This window comes from Narcine bancroftii, chromosome 2 (genome assembly GCF_036971445.1).
Source record: "Narcine bancroftii isolate sNarBan1 chromosome 2, sNarBan1.hap1, whole genome shotgun sequence".
Taxonomy (NCBI): Eukaryota; Metazoa; Chordata; class Chondrichthyes; order Torpediniformes; family Narcinidae; genus Narcine; species Narcine bancroftii.
The window spans coordinates 313,523,564-313,534,928 of NC_091470.1; the positions used below are offsets into that span (position 1 = coordinate 313,523,564).

Genomic DNA, 11,365 nt, shown 5'->3' on the forward strand with positions numbered 1-11,365 from the left:
ATCATTTTCCTTTTCAAATATATACAGTGTTGTTTTCTCCCCCCTCCCTCTTCCCCTCCCACCCTCACTACCTCCCCTCCCATTCATTTAAAGTTCAGAATCTAAGATACATTAAACCCATCAAACAATGTTGTCACTCAATAAAAATAAACAAGAAATTCCACTGAGTCAGTTCTTTTCATTCTCTTCTCCTTCTGTCATTTTAGGTGGTAGATGACCCCGGTAGGTTTTCTCTATTATGTTTCATGTATGGCTCCCATATTTGTTCAAATATTGTAATATTATTTCTTAAATTATATGTTATTTTTTCTAATGGAATACATTTATTCATTTCTCTATACCATTGTTGTAATCTCAAGTTATCTTCTAATTTCCAGGCTGACATAATACATTTTTTTGCTACAGCTAGCGCTATCATAACAGATCTTTTCTGTGCACCATCCAAATCAAGTCCAAATTCTTTGTTTTTTATGTTACTTAGGAGGAAGATCTCTGGGTTTTTTGGTATATTGCTTTTTGTGATTTTATTTAATATCTGGTTTAGATCTTCCCAAATTTTTTTCACTTTCTCACATGTCCAGATTGCATGAATTGTTGTTCTCATTTCCTTTTTACAGCAAAAACATCTGTCAGACACTGTTGGGTCCCATTTATTTAACATTTGAGGTGTAATATATAGCCTGTGTATCCAGTTATATTGTATTATACGTAACCTCGTATTTATTGTATTTCTCATAGTTCCTGAGCATAACTTCTCCCATGTTTCCTTCTTTATCTTTATGTTTAGATCTTGTTCCCATTTTTGTTTAGTTTTACCATTTGTTTCCTCATTCTCCTTTTCTTGTAGTTTAATATACATGTTTGTTATAAATTTTTTCATTATCATTGTGTCTGTAATCACATATTCAAAATTACTTCCCTCTGGTAACCTCAGACTGCTTCTCAATTTATCCTTCAAGTAGGATTTCAGTTGGTAGTATGCCAACACTGTATCGTGAGTTATTATATTTATCCTTCATTTGTTCAAAGGATAATAATTTATTTCCCAAAAAGCAATTTTCTCTTTTTTTCTCCCATTCTCTAAAGGAAAGGTTATCTATTGTAAAAGGGATTAGCTGATTTTGCGTCAATATTAGTTTTGGTAGTTGGTAATTTGTTTTATTCCTTTCTACATGAATCTTCTTCCAAATATTGAGCAGATGATGTAATACTGGAGAATTCCTACGTTGTACTAATTTTTCATCCCATTTATATAATATATGTTCAGGTATATTCTCTCCTATTTTATCTAGTTCTAATCTAGTCCAATCTGGCTTTTCCCTTGTTTGATAAAAATCTGATAGGTATCTTAATTGTGCAGCTCTATAATAATTTTTAAAGTTTGGCAGTTGTAAGCCTCCTTGTTTATACCATTCTGTTAATTTATCTAGTGCTATCCTTGGTTTCCCCCCTTTCCATAAAAATTTCCTTATTATTTTCTTTAACTCCATGAAGAATTTCTCTGTCAAGTGTATTGGCAATGCCTGAAATAGGTATTGTATCCTTGGGAAAATGTTCATTTTAATACAGTTTATCCTTCCTATTAGTGTTAGTGGTAAGTCTTTCCAATGCTCTAAGTCATCCTGTAATTTTTTCATTAGTGGATAATAATTGAGTTTATATAGATGGCCGAGGTTTTTATTTATTTGTATACCTAGGTATCGCATTGCTTGCATTTGCCATCTGAATGGTGATTCTTAAATTTTGAGAAATCCGCATTATTCATTGGCATTGCTTCACTTTTATTTGCATTAATCTTGTATCCCGACACTTCTCCATATTCCTTCAATTTCTTATGTAATTCTTTTATTGATATTTCTGGTTCTGTTAAGTATACTATAACGTCATCTGCAAATAAACTGATTTTATATTCCTTGTCTTTTATTTTTATCCCTTTTATTTTATTATCTGTTCTTATCAATTCTGCTAGTGGTTCTATAGCTAACGTGAACAATAAGGGTGATAGTGGGCATCCCTGCCTTGTTGATCTGCTTGTTAAATTGTTTTGATATATATCCATTTACTGTCACTTTCGCCAATGGCCCCTTATATAATGCTTTAATCCAATTCTCTGGTAAGCTGAATCTTTGTAGTACTTTGAATAAATAATTCCATTCTACTCTGTCAAAGGCCTTCTCTGCGTCTAAAGCAACTGCTACTGTTGGAGCTTTATTTCCTTCTACTGCATGAATTAAGTTAATAAATTTACAAATATTGTCTGTTGTTCGTCTTTTTTTAATAAATCCAGTTTGGTCTAGATTTACTATTTTTGGTACATAGTCGGCTAATCTGTTTGCTAATAGTTTAGCTATTATCTTATAATCTGTGTTAAGTAAAGATATTGGTCTATATGACACTGGTGCGAGTGGATCTTTCCCTGTCTTTGGTATTACTGTAATTATTGCTGTTTTGCATGAATCTGGTAAGCTTTGTGTTTTATCAATCTGGTTGATTACTTCCAGGAGGGGAGGAATTAATAAATCTTTAAATGTTTTATAGAATTCTATTGGGAATCCATCCTCTCCTGGTGTTTTATTATTCGGTAGTTTTTTTTATTATCTCTTGTATTTCTACTATTTCAAATGGTTCTGTTAATTTATTTTGTTCCTCTGTTTGTAATTTCGGCAGTTAAATTTTAGTTAAAAATTCATCTATTTTGTCTTCTTTCCCTTCATTTTCAGTTTGGTATAATTGTTCATAGAATTCTCTGAAGTTTTCATTAATCTCCGTTGGATTATATGTGATTTGTTTGTCTTTTTTCCTTGATGCCAATACCATTCTCTTAGTTTGTTCTGTCTTAAGCTGCCACGCTAGAATTCTGTGCGTTTTTTCTCCTAGTTCATAATATTTCTGTTTTGTCTTCATTATGTTCTTCTCCACCTTATATGTTTGTAGTGTTTCATATTTTATTTTTTTATCTGCCAATTCTCTTCTTTTAGTTGTGTCTTCCTTCATTGCTAATTCTTTTTCTATATTTGCTATTTCCCTTTCCAACTGCTCTGTTTCCTGATTGTAGTCCTTCTTCATCTTGGTTACATAACTTATTATTTGCCCTCTGATGAACGCTTTCATTGCATCCCATAGTATAAACTTATCTTTCACTGATTCCGTATTTATTTCAAAGTACATTTTAATTTGTCGTTCAATGAATTCTCTAAAATCCTGCCTTTTAAGTAGCATGGAGTTTAATCTCCATCTATACATTCTTGGAGGGATGTCCTCTAACTCTATTGTCAATATCGGGGGTGAGTGGTCCGATAATATTCTAGCTTTATATTCTGTTTTCCTAACTCTGTCTTGCATGCGAGCTGATAACAGGAATAGGTCTATTCTTGAGTATGTTTTATGTCTACCCGAATAATATGAATATTCCTTTTCCTTTGGGTGTTGTTTCCTCCATATATCCAAAAGTTGCATTTCTTGCATCGATTTAATTATAAATTTGGTTACTTTGTTCTTTCTGTTAATTTTTTTTCCAGTTTTATCCATGTTTGAATCCAAATTAAGGTTGAAATCCCCTCCCTTGCATGTCTGCTATCTTCAAAAAAATATCTTGCATATATTTTTGATCTTCTTCGTTAGGTGAATATACATTGAGTAAATTCCAAAACTCCGAATATATCTGACATTTTATTATTACATATCTCCCTGCTGGATCTATTATTTCCTCTTCTATTTTGATTGGTACATTTTTACTGATTAATATAGCTACTCCTCTAGCTTTTGAATTATATGACGCTGCTGTTACATGTCCTATCCAATCTCTCTTTAATTTCCTGTGCTCCACTTCAGTTAAGTGTGTTTCTTGCACGAATGCTATATCAATTTTTTCTTTTTTCAGTAAATTTAGCAGTTTCTTCCTTTTGATTTGGTTTTGTATTCCGTTAATATTTAAAGTCATGTAGTTCAACATAGCCATTTCATACTTTGTTTATCTTTCCTTTCCGTTTCCTCATCATCGCCTTTCCTTATCCATTTCTGCTTTCTTTTTTTGAACACTTTAAAAGACAACATTTCTAAAACATCAAACATTTCCCTTATTCTCCTATTTAAAATTTCTTTAACCCCACTATCCCCTCCCCTTCCTGAGTTGCCCTTTATCCCTTGTCGGGCAACCACATCTCCCCTCTCCATTTGGATTTGCAAATTCACTCGCAAGCGTCAACTGATTTCGCAGTGACCGTAACTCCTCCCCACCCAGTCCCCCCCCAGAAAAGATTTTAATTTTCATATACAACAAAGGTCATTCTCTTAATTCCCTCCTTACTTCCTCTCTTCCCTTTCTTTCGCTTATTAATTCTTATCTATACTCTATATATTTTCTTTTAAATACACATACACACATGTACACACATATATACATACACATATATATACATACACATATATATATATATATATATATATATATACCCATATACACACATACATATAGTTCGTGGTCATTTTTGCTCTCGTTACATGTCTTCATCTCTCTGTCTGTTTTGTAGTTGTTCTGCAAATTTTCGTGCTTCCTCCGGATCTGAGAATAGTCTGTTTTGCTGCCTTGGAATAACTATTGTAAGTACCGCTGGGTACTTTAGCATAAATTTATATCCTTTTTTCCATAGGATCGCTTTTGCTGTATTAAACTCCTTCCTCTTCTTCAGGAGTTAAAAACTTATGTCTGGATAGAAAAAAATTTTTTGACCTTTGTATTCCAGTGGCTTTTTGTCTTCTCTTATTTTCTTCATTGCTTTCTCCAATATATTTTCTCTTGTTGTATATCTTAGGAACTTTACTAAAATGGATCTTGGTTTTTGTTGTGGTTGTGGTTTAGGGGCTAATGTTCTGTGTGCCCTTTCTATTTCCATTTCTTCCTGTAATTCTGGTCTTCCTAGGACCCTGGGGATCCAATCTTTTATAAATTCTCTCATATTCTTGCCTTCTTCATCTTCCTTAGGGCCCACTATCTTATATTATTTCTTCTATTATAATTTTCCATTATATCTATCTTCTGAGCTAACAGCTCTTGTGTCTCTTTAACTTTTTTATTAGATTCTTCTAATTTCTTTTTTAAGTCATCTACTTCCATTTCTATGGCTGTTTCTCATTCTTCCACCTTGTCCACTCTTTTTCCTATATCTGACATGACATCTCTAATCTATTCATTTTTTCTTCTGTACTTTTTATTCTCCTTTTTATTTCACTAAATTCTTGTGATTGCCATTCTTTTATTGATTCCATGTATTCTTTTAAAAAAATATCCATGTACTTGCCCTTCCCTCCTTCTTCCATTTCTCTGTGTTCTTCCTCTTCTTCTTCTGGGTTGGTCATCTGTTGTTTCTTTGATTTCTTTTTACTCTCTTCTTTCTTGCTCTCGTTATTTTCTGTGTTTTCCTCTTGTTGTTGTGCTGCGGCTGTCATTCTCAGCTGTGGAGATCGACTCCTCAGCTGTCCCCCCTCCCGTCAGTGTTTTTTTTGTCTTGCGCATGCGCAGTTGCACACTTTTGCTTGGCTCCGCGAGCCATTTTTGTAGCCCCGAGCTCGGGACTTCGAATGACCTGAAGGAGTGGGCTTCTCTCTCCACAGCGGGCCTCCTTGGACAGGTAAGGCCTTCACCTTCTTCTTCTGATGTCTTTTCTTCTTCTATTCTTCCCGTTGCTTTCGACTTTTCTTTCTTTGTTGCCATTTTCTTCCCACCTTTACTTTCACTTTATTTTAATTTTCGTGCTTGTGCCTTTGCGTTTTCTGTTTTTTTTAAACTTTTCCGGAGAGGGCTGGAGTTCCCCGACCGGCCACTACTCCATCACGTGACTCCCTAAATTTATATTCTTGAAGGTAACAGAGGGGTATGGAAATGTCTTGATTGGAGGAGATTTCAATTTTTGTATGGATCAGGTCATGAACAAGTCAGCAAAGAAAATAACAAAGCCAGGGTGGCTAAGTCTACCCTGGCCATTGTGAAAGAGTTGAATTTACTAGATATCTGGAGAAGGCTGAATCTGAGAGAGAGGGATTATTCCTTTTACTCAAGGCAACATGATTTGTAAATAGAATTGATTTAATTTTGGCATCAGCCCATTTGGAGTGTAGGATAGTGGAGTCTGAGAACACTGCTTGACTACTGTCTGACCATTCACCCTTGTCCCTATCCATTATAATGCCAGATAAGCAGACCACAATATAACAGATGGTGCCTTAACTTGTTGCTGTTGGGAAAACTGGAATTTTGTAGCTGTGTTAGTGCTCAGATAGAATTATATGTCACTCTACTGACAATAATGTCCTAATACAGGACACATTGAAGGCTTATTTAAGGGGACAGATAATTGAATATACCAAAGGTATCAAAAGGGGCACATGAAGGAGATCAATAATTTGGAACAGGTAATAGCCCAGTTGGAAAAAGACCATCAAAGACCAGGTTCAGAAGAAAAATACAGGAACTTATTGAATTTAAAAGCTCAAATATATTACACTGCAAACATATAAGATTGAAAAGTTGATCATAATATCTGGATGATAATATTATGAGCTGGAGGAGAAGGCCCATAAAGTCTTGTCCTGGCAGAAGGGGTCCCAAGAACAATCAATGTGATTCAAATGGGGAAGGCAAGATTTCAGATAAACTAAAGGAAATAAATGAAACATTTAGAAAGATCTATAAAGAGCTGTATAAATCAGAGTCAGGGGGAGATCTCACCAAAATAGATGATTTCTTGCTTTCATTGGAAGTACCAAATTTGGATCAGGAAGAGCGAGAGGGGCTGAGTGCCCCTTTCTCTAAAGAGGAGATTGCATAGACCCTGCTTTCTTTGCAAGCTGGCAAATCACTAGGAGAGGATGGTTTCCCCATCAAATTTTATAAAGTTCAAATATCGTTTAAAGCCCCTTCTTCTGAAGGTGGTGTATCAGGCGGTGGAGATGCATGCCCTCCTGGAGTCTTTCTCCACATCAATCATCACAGTAATTCCAAAATAAAGGCAGGGACCAATTGAATCCCACCTCGATATTAAATATAGATTATAAATTCATGGCAAAAACATTGGCCAATAAGTTGGCAGAATATTTATCAAAATTAATGAATCCAGACCAAGTTGGATTTGTAGAAAGGAGACAATCAGCAAACAACATATTGCTTAATATATTGCTTAATATAGTCCACCTGGCACAGTCGGGTAGAGCCAGGAGTGACCGTATCTCTAGATGTGGAGAAGGCCTTTGACAAATTGGAATGAGATTTTGTTTTGTTCAAGGTACTGGAGAAATTTGGATTGGCTCAAACATTTATTAATTGGGTGAGGACATTTTACTGTAAACCGCAAGCAAAAATTATTACCAATGGGCAGATTCCCCAAGTGTTTCCATTTAGCAGGTCCAGTAGGCAGGTCTGTCATTGTCCCCAGCACTGTTCATACTGGTAATTGAGCCATTGGTGGAAGCCATTCAGTGGGATCCAGACATAAAGGCCAAGTGAAATCCCAAATCAACCTTTTCGCTGATGATGTGTTAGTATTTTTGACAGACCTTGGGCTGGGGAAGGTCATTGTCCAGGCTGAAGACCACACTGGAGGATTATGTGAAGGTCTCAGGATACAAGGTAAAACTGGACAAAAGTGAGATTATGCCTTTGACAAATGGGGATTATAGACAATATCAACAGAGAAGTCAATTTAAATGGCTGTAAAAATAGACAAAGATTTATGCACCTTATACCAACTTAATTTGTTCAGGAAGATTGAGGAGGACCTTGCTAGATGGAGGACTTTGCCCATGACACTGGTGGGCAGAGTTAACTGTCAGAATGAAGGTGATGCCAAGGCTCCAGCATCTTTTTCAATCATTATCATTTTCAATGCCCCAGGGCTTTTTTTAAGATGCTCAACGAATGTGTCAGAAGGTTCCTGCTGAACAGTAAAGTGGCTAGAATCGCCATGAAAAGTTGATGTGGGACTATAATTTGGGGGGTTAAAATTACCTGATTTCAAAAAAAATTACTAGGCAACCCAGGCAAGATTTATCACCTCCCTCTTTGAAGGAGGGGCCCTCCCTCCAGGGCACAAATTTGGACTACAGGCAGTAGGTGAAAAGATAGCTGGAGAGTTTATATATAAATGGGACACTAAATTAATTTCAAAGAAGCTGGATAACCCCAGACTAAAGCTCGTACTTCTGATAAGGCAGAGGATAAATCAATGTATTGAAGGTGGGGATCTCTCCCAATGCATCCTTGACCCAAAATAACTTAATACCCTTGACTCTGGGTAATAAAATCTTGGACACCTGGTGCCAGAAGGGGATCAGGTGTATCGAGCATGGTTACAAGCGAAGGCAACTTATGTCATTTGAGCTGTGGAGGAACAAATATGATTTGTCCAATAGAATATTCATGCTATCTGCAAATAAGATCTTTCTTCAGATGAGACCATCTATGACTCTACCTAGATGTAGTATGCAGAGATTCTAATTCAACAGGGGAATGTTGAGGGAGAGATGGGAGTTGGAGTTGAGCACAACCATCAATGAAGACCGGGGGCAAGACCTGTTTCTGGACAGTGAGACTGGGGTCATTACCGCCACATACAGGTCAGTACAATATAACTTCTTGCATCTGCTGTACCTCACACCACAAAAATCACATAAATTAAAGCCAGAAATTTCAGAAATGTGCTTTAGGTGTAGTGTGGTGATTGGAACCTTTTCTACTCTTCCTAGCTATGTTCAAAGGTGATATCCTTCTGGGAGGACCTGTGGGACATTCTGAAAAAAATTACAAAAATGGATTTTCCAGAGGATCTGGCATTGTACCTTCTGGGAGATACTGGAGATGTGAGTTTTAGATTGTCCAAATATCAAATTCAGTTCGTGAAGGTCACCCTGTCGGTAGCCAGGAAGTGTATTAGCAGTTATGTGGAAGTCCAACTCCCAATTAAACACCACCCGATGGAATATGGAAATACAGAATTGCATTCTCTTGGAGAGAAAATAATTTACAATCTAAGGAGGAAATATGACACATTCATTAGAGAGTGGCAACTCTATTTGAAATACATTGGCATGCAGATTTTACTAGCCCCCCCCCCCCAACTTTTAAATATGGGTATTGTAACGATCCATCCCAGCGGAGTATTGAGTGGGATTAAGGAAGTAGGAGACGACGCAGATGATGTGCTTTTTTAGTTTTGTTTTTAGTTCTTTCTTTTTATTCCTTACCTTTTGTTATTTAGTCTACCTGGTTGGTTTCTCCAGATTTATGTAGGCTTTCATCTAGGTTTCTGTAGGGGTCATGAACCCCACTAGTATTTCTATAATTTATATGATCATATGTATTGGGGTAGGGAAAGTGGGGAGGTGGGAGGGGAGGAATAAATACAGGCACTGTATGGTACATGAATGTTGAAAGGGATTGTATTGGTTGTTTGAATTTTTACGTGCGTGAGGGACAACACGCAGCCTCATGACTCCCGTAGGATTAATTAAAAAAAAGTACTTATTTAGAAGTTTTTTTAAGTGTAAAATATCTTAAGATGAGTACAAAGCATCAAACTAAACTTTCAAGATGTCACCTAAGAAAGAAAAAACTTCTAAGCCAACTCATACTAAAATGTCAGAAGAAGAAGCAGGCTGCTGAGGTATTTCTGGATCCTCCAGCGAAGATCCAGGTGAGGGACCTTCCTCCAGAGCCCTCTTTGCGTCGAGCCACAAAGATGGTGTCAGAGGAAAACTTAAAAGTGCTTCGCGCATGCATGAGAAGGCGGGCATGCATGGTTCAATAGAAAAGCAGGCTGAGAAAAATATTCAGAGTCTCTTAAAGCGATAGTCCAGTGTGTCAACTTCAGAGCATGAAGGAGACACAAGCCCAGTGAAGGAAGCTTCAGAAGAGTATGAAAATGAAGAAGATAATTCAAGTTCAGAAGAGGAATAGACCAGAGAGGGGGTTAAAAGCTTTATAGAAAGAAATAAGTAAGATTGAATCTAAAATTGATGAACTTCAAATTAAAATTTATTTGACTTTGGAAAATAATTTTAAATTGCTATCAAAAGAATTGAAGCCAGTTAAAATAGACGACAGTTAAGCAGAAGGTGATGGATAACATTACACTAAGAATGGATAAGCTGGAAAATAAGGTTCAAGATTTTTGAGAGGATATGCAGCGTATTGAAGATAGATCTAATGTATCTGAAGATTCGATGTCTAGCTTAATCTCAATGAATGAAAAACTGTTGGGGAGAGTCGATATTTTGGAAAATTATAGCAGATGAAATAATGTTAAAATCGTGGGATTATCTGAAGGCAAAGAAGGAGAAGATGTGATTCTCTTCTTTCAAGAATGGATACCGAAGATGTTTGGAGAGGAACATTTTGAAAACAAGATTTTAAATGAAAGAGCCCATAGAGCTTTAAGACCAAAGCCAGGTCCAAACCAGAGACCCCAATCTATCCTGCTCAGATTTTTGAAGTACCAGGATAGAGAGAGGTTTCTGGGTTTCGCGATGAAAAGAACTAAGGAACCATGAAGGGGATAAAATTTTCTTTTATCCAGATTTGAGTCAAATTTTGTTAAAGAGAAGGAAAGAGTTTAATCCAGTTAAGAAAGTTACAGTATTTATTGGGTGGGGAGTTTTTCTTTTTTTCTTTTCAATAATTAAATTTGTTGTATTTAATTTGAACTATTTTAATGTTTTTGGATTGCAGGTGGTGACTCTCAGGATCAAATTATTTTATAGGAATTCTTCTTCGATGGGAGTGATGAAAAGTGATTTTAAAAATAAGGAAAAATGAATAAGGAAATTAAGATTATAAGTTTTAATATTAATGGAATAATAAAAAGGAAGAAAATATTGTCTTACATTATGAAATTAAGAGTGGATTTTGCTTTTTTCACAAGAAACTCATTTGACTGAAAAAGAACACTAACATGGAAAAGAAATTAGGTAGATCAAGTCTTTTTCTTTCTTAATTTAATTCTTTAAAAAAAGGATGTGTGAGGTAAATGGAGGACCTACAAAGGTGAAATTTTGAGAGTGCAAAGTTTGTATGTTCCTGTTAGGATTAAAGGCAAGATTAGCAGGCATAGTGAACCTTGGTTTTTGAGAGACATTGGGGGATCAGGTTTAGAATAAGAGAGAGGTGTAAAGCATGTTTAGGCAACATAGAGCAAATGAGTACTTGAGGAATATAAACAATACAAGAAAATCCCTAAGAAAGAAATCAGGAAGGCAAAAAAGACACGAGGTTGCTTTAGGAGACAAATGTGAAGGAATATCTTAAGGGTTTCTACAGGTCTATTAAGAGCAAAAGGATAGTAAGGGACAAAATTGGTCAGAGTGGGAGGCTTTGTAT

At 35.9% G+C, this 11,365-nt stretch overlaps 1 long non-coding RNA gene across 1 annotated transcript in view; it reads left to right on the plus strand.

Moving 5' to 3' along the window:
* Window positions 1-10,849, plus strand: part of LOC138755534 (uncharacterized) — a 32,636-nt gene extending 21,787 nt beyond the window's left edge. The window contains exons 2-3 of the long non-coding RNA XR_011352377.1: window positions 8,497-8,607; window positions 10,718-10,849. This is a non-coding gene — a long non-coding RNA (uncharacterized lncRNA). The remainder of the gene's footprint in view (window positions 1-8,496; window positions 8,608-10,717) is intronic.
* Window positions 10,850-11,365: the final 516 nt, after the last annotated feature.